Source organism: Pavona decussata, unplaced genomic scaffold (genome assembly GCF_977016875.1).
Source record: "Pavona decussata unplaced genomic scaffold, jaPavDecu1.1 SCAFFOLD_109, whole genome shotgun sequence".
NCBI classification, from domain to species: Eukaryota; Metazoa; Cnidaria; class Anthozoa; order Scleractinia; family Agariciidae; genus Pavona; species Pavona decussata.
Genome location: NW_028145523.1, coordinates 275,821 through 282,018, shown reverse-complemented (window position 1 = coordinate 282,018; position 6,198 = coordinate 275,821). Strand labels below are relative to the sequence as shown.

At 39.8% G+C, this 6,198-nt stretch overlaps 1 pseudogene; it reads right to left on the bottom strand.

Moving 5' to 3' along the window:
* Positions 1–231: 231 nt before the first annotated feature.
* LOC146470888 (serine/threonine-protein kinase TNNI3K-like) lies at positions 232–4,196 on the bottom strand (annotated as a pseudogene).
* Between the last annotated feature and the right edge of the window lie 2,002 nt (positions 4,197–6,198).

The following is a 6,198-nucleotide window of genomic DNA, read 5'->3' as shown; positions in this document are numbered from 1 at the left end:
CAGTACTCTCTTACCCAGATCCCTGTAGATTCTCAACCTCTTCTTTATAATGAAGAAAGCACCACATATAACGGCAAAAACACCTCATATAATGATGATAAATAAAGCACCGCATATCATGAAAAAACTACCTCATATATTGACAAAAGGACTGCACATAATGCAATCTGTACCGCATATCATTAAGTTGAAGTTAAGCCACGTGTGTGCAAAGAACAGCAGCAAATTCAATTAATTGTGGGAACTTTGGTGAATCATGAGAGAAAGTGCTTTTGCAGTAGGCAGTAAATTTAAAATTCTCATCGCAATCTTTCTCAATGAAAAGACATCACACTTTGCTGCCCTTGTCCACTGACAATTTCTGGTGCAATATGTGGATTAGAGTGTTGGTATTCTTCTTGAGCAGAAGATGAAAAATTCATCTGTGGTTTTGGCTTGGCAATCAGTGCGCTTTCCCAAAATCAATGACAACAGGATTCCATTGTTCCCCACGTTTTCCATCACAGCATTGTTCGATTTGAGATCATTTTGGAGAACACTGGCTTTATGAATATGACCTTGGGCTTCTGAGATATTTATCAGAATTCCTTACCAAGAAGGCTTGTCAAATTTCAGCTTTTTGATTGCCTTGTGCAAAGTACTGCTACAGTTCTTCTCGCCATGGAACTGAGTTATTAGCCGCAGTGGCGGTTATTTCGTGATAATGCCAAACAGTAAAGGCAGCCCACAGTGGTCACTGAGCTGGCGGATCATTTCAGCTTCTCTAAACACCTGTCTCTTTATCTCATCCTGAGACCTTGCTTGGCAAGGCTTAAATTTGTTCACTGCTACCGAGATACCTCTGTAGTAGGCCAGGTAACACATGCCAAAAGAACCAGACCCCAAAAGTATTTTAGATCTTACTTCCTCCATAGGATTGATTTCTTTCAATGGTGCAGATGTCCGGGTTCGAAATACATCCGATTTCTTCATTTTGGAGGTTGATCCTGCAACATCTACCACAGCTGGGCTTTTTGCTGGTTCACCATGCTTGGCTGGTTGTGGGTTAGCAAAACCTGGCTCTGGCTCAGGAAGCTGTCAGCTCATGGAAAGCCGAACTGGTTCAGCAAGAGCAACTGCAGGTCTAACTGGCTCTGGCTCGCAAGTAAGTTCAGCAGCATTCTTGAGGCATTTGGCTTTCGCCTTCTTATTCTTGTTCCATATTACACGTCGGCAGATGGCGTTCCAGAGACAGGAGAAACAGCTGACAAGGCGAGCTCTGAGATCACTCTAATTATCATGAAGACTAATGTATTGTAATTTTTTTATGATATCAAAACGTACATTACAACATGTACAAAACGTGAAAGGAAAACAATGAAATACATTCTTTTAAAAAGCACCTACATTCTGTTTACTGTCCGACAATGAACGGATCAGAGTTGATGAAACATCTAAAATAAAGTCAATAAATTACTAACATATGCCTTTAATGGTTTTTTTATTATTATGCACTACAGTGGAACCTCGATTTAACGAAGTCTTTGGGGACCAGCCAAATTTGTTTGTTAAATCGAGGGTTCGTTATATGAAAAAACCTTGATATAACAAACTTGAGGGAAAACGACCAAAATGTTCGTTATATCGAGGTCATAATGAATGATTGATTTGTAACACAGGTGACCTCTGTCAACCAGAAGTGGAAGTGACTGGCAAACGGAGAAACAAGGGCATTGGACTAGAAAATCTGGCTACATATTCGTTTTATCACAAGAAGCCTTCAAGAGTGAAGAAGTTAATAGAACTAATAAGAGACAAAGAAGATAGAGCAGAAGTTAATTGATTTCAAAATACTATAGTGCCAATGTCTATGACATATAATAAGCCGTTGACTGAAAGGTTGCTGTCTCTTTACCATAAGGATTAAAGGATTTGCTGACTGTTGATCTGTTCAGCGTTTAACTTCTGTCCCGTGTTGACATTGTAATTCGTTGTATTGAGGTAGATTTTACGTTTGGGCTTCCGGATTATGTTCGTTATATCAAAGAATTTGTTATATTGAGGTTCTATTCCATACATTTTACGGGAACTTTGGCTGGGACATAGGATATCGTTCGTTACATCGAGGACTTCGTTAAATAGAGGTTCCACTGTATTTCAATGGTTTACAACCAAAGGGAATTACAATATATAAGAAAAGTAACATGAAGACAGCATTAAATTACATAAATGTGAAAAGTAAAATGTGCGCAGTGACCTAAACTCACTAAAATGCGCAGTAGATCAATAAATATTGTTGGTTTCCAAAATTAACTGCCTATTAAACTGGAATGATAAAACAAATGTTTTCTGACGTAAAATAATATGGTTACGTATTAATCATTTGCCGAAAAACACACTTGAACGCAAAAAGTGCTAAAATTCACGGCATGTTGATGAAGACCTTTGGCATATCAAATTTCAACCCGCTTATGCAAATTCTCCTTGATTATGCATCTGTTGCTTCTCGAACGCATATATGAATTGAAAAAGACGCAAAAATCAGCAAAAAGCTTTTCCAACAAAACATTTTATTGAAATAAACAATACATTTGCTATTAGAGGCAAAAAAACTTTCAGTTTTTTTGCGTGCGTGCAAACACTCATGTAAAATTTTAAGACACTCCGTGTTTGTTCAAAGCGATCACTCGCAGTAACTTCGGGCACGTTTGCGATGAAATTTAATTACAGAAGTTACAGAATTCTGGTTCAAATCATCACTTGAACTATTTTAAAAAGCAAATCAACATCGGAAAACATCATTTACCATGTTGTCGTCATTGTCCTGGTCTTATAAAGTCCGTTTGAAGCACGCGGCTCGGTTTTAATTTTTGATCCATATTTCGGTAGTGGCGTGGAAATTGAAGAGATCACAACGTGAAATGGCTTTTCGCTGTTTTTTAAGGCCACCAAGTCCTCTTTTTTCGCGGTAGATTATCGTTCACGGTTATTCCTTTCCATTGTGAGCTTAAAAATGATGTACTTGCTTTAAAAGATGAAAAAGGCATGTCTTGAAACTTCAGGAGCGATTCACCCGCGCCTTCATTTTGTAATTTTGCACAGCTCCATGCGGTAGGTTCAGAAGGATCCTTTCCCCTACCCCCTAAAATGCCTAAAAACATGCGCAAAAGACAGATTCTGATTGGTTTATCATTCTACTAGCTATTGTGACCTTTTCAGGACGAAAAAAGCCCCAGGAGGGGAGGGAGGACGTATCAAGTTTCACACGCAGAGCATGCGTGTGGCACGGCCGGTTTTGGCCGGTGTAGGAGTCAATGGGTTAATTTATCAGTACTATGAACACAAAAACTGATCGATTCGAACAATACCTTTTTTTTTTGTGTTCTTATCACGTGCTGTGCATAGTTACCGTATAGGCGTAAACAATAATGAGTAATTAAGGATTCCAGCTCTATGTTCTGTAATATGTTCATGTAAAAAAGGTTAAGGGAGAGCTACATTTGGCAGTGGAACTTACTGACGTGTTTTCATCTTCCTCATGTCTGTCGACAAGATAAAGAACTGAATTCAATGGACACGTGTCGAACTCTTTACGAAAGGTTTAAACGCAGGATTACAGACTGAGGTCTGAGAACCCTCAGAGAAAGTCAAACATTTAACAGTTTATGATTTAAGTTAAATATTCTTACTTCGATACTTTTGCTGCTTGGTTCTTGCTAAAGAAACCGTCCAATTTCCGTTGAGTTGTTTTTCGCTTGGCATCCGCCATGAAGTTTCACTATGCATCTTTTGACTTTCCACTGGGCCAAAACAATGCGGACGTAATTCCTCAAATGTTTGGTACACTATATCCAGCTAGAGCTGCAAAATCTCCGGTGTTAAGATTGTACCAGTAGGTCCTTTTTGCGAATTCTTATGTGTTTTTTTAAATCATCCTATCATCTGTTCAAAGGATGTTGCTACACTATCAATGTCTGTCTGCTGCCATTTTGAGCTGTCCAAAGTTGGTGGGGCAAATGTCCCACCCGCTGCACCGGTTGTGCCGCCCTTGTGGATCTAGTACTACCTATAGTACAAAACTGTTTCAAGACTGATAGGCCAGCTTCAGAGAACTGTCCAATTCCCTCTATGTTGATACCAGATGGATTGTTTCCGTTGTCCTTTTCATCATCAAGAAGCTTTTGAGCCTCCTTGACAATATTTTTGCAAGGGTGCATGAATGGATCTGACTTTGTTGGAAGGTGTAGCTTCATAAACTGGACGAAGACCAGAGGATGGTTTACTTGATATAGGCAGTATTAGATTGAATGATGCAGCTAGTTAAGCTCTTGTGGTGGCTTCATTTATTGAGACACGTAGAACGGACTGGTTTGATCCATCAATTTGCCTTCCTTCAGTGACGTCAGATAAGATAAGATAAGATAAGAACTTTATTTTACGTGGCACTCCACTTAGCTAAAAGCTACTTTACAGGAAGCCCACAAACAAACATATAAAATTACAAAACAAAAGAAAGATAAAAATTAGCTAGCAACCTAAAATCTAGAAATTTAAAAATCTAAAATATCCAGGAAATCCAATAATTCATGTATCAATACATGTGTGAGTACAAATTAAAATTTAAAAATTCAAAAGCCAACCACGATAATAACAATTTCAAAATGCTGCATGACGAATACTTCCCAAAAATTCCTTTGTGCCGGCCATGGCGCGAATCGAGTCCGGCAGCGCATTCCATGTCTTTGCAGCGAAATACCGAAAAGACCTAAGACCATGCTTGGTGCTTCTTACTTTGGGCAATGAGAGCATGTTTGTGCCCCGTAAGTTATATTTTGTGTCCTTTATTTTAAATAAGTTTGCAATGGGGGTCGGTGCCCTCTCCTGGAAGCAGCTATTTATTGTGATCAACATGTCCTGGATACGACGTCCCTCTAGTGTGCTATGCAAACCAATCCAACTTAGCAATCTATCGTAAGAGTTATTCTTATCCTTATATACAAGTCTAAGTGCCCGTTCGTTTACTCTCTCCAATTTCTTGGTGTTCCTGGCTCCACAATGGTGCCTTATCTGGCTACAATAATCGAAATGCGGTAAAATAAAGGCACGATACAGTGCTTCCTTGGTTTTGCAAGGTAGAACATTCTTAAGCCTATTTAAGGCATTAACTTGTCCTCCGACCTTTCGGCAGATAGATGCGACATGAGAATCGAATTTCAGGTTATTATCTAATGTTACGCCTAGTAGCTGGACCTCACTGGAAACAGGTATGGGCTTTTCTTCGCATTTTATATCGAAATCGTAACCGGTGTTTCCCAGCACCAGAGCCTAATATTTATCCGGATTTGCTATCATGCCATTTTGTTGAAACCACTGTGTAGTGTTAATCAGATCTAGATTTATACCGTCTTCCACAGCTTGGGGATCCTTGTGCGATAGATGGAGTTTAGTGTCATCTGCGTAGCTTATCAGCCTACAATCTCTAATAGCAAATGCAAGATCGTTCATGAAAATGTTAAACAATAGTGGTCCAAGTAAGGACCCCTGTGGCACCCCTGCTGACACACCCATCCAGGTGGAGAAAGTATGGCCCAACTTAACTCGTTGATATCGGCATGATAAGTAATTTCGTAAGAGTGCCACTGAATCGTCATTCACACCATAGAACTTTAACTTCTCGAGAAGCAGCTCGTGCGGAAGGCAGTCAAAAGCCTTGCTGAGATCAATCGCTACCGCTCCGATGACCTTGCGGTTGTCAAGTTCCGCTCTCCAGTCTTCCGTTAAAGTTAAAAGTGCCGCCGGGCAGCCATGAAATTTTCTATATGCAAACATGTAATCATGAAAGATGAATTCGAAATGCTCCGTCATCTGCATGTGAATGATTTTTTCAAACACCTTGGCAAAGGCAGGTAGTACGGTGACCGGTCTGAAGTTCTTTTTGTCTAGGACACTTTCCTTTTTGTGATGCGGTGTTATTTGACCATGTTTCCAAGTATCTGGAACCTGTGATTTAGCTATGATGGTATTTACTAGATCGCTTAAAGGCTTTGCTATGGAACCGGAGGAAGCTTTAACAGCCCTCGGAGGAATAAGATCATATCCCTGTGCTTTATTAGGTTTCATGTTGTCAAGTACCGCTTTCACAACATGTTGGTTAGTCAGTTGCAATCCAAAAGTGTTCGCCGGTCACTGACTCACCATAGGAATTCTGTTTATATGTGC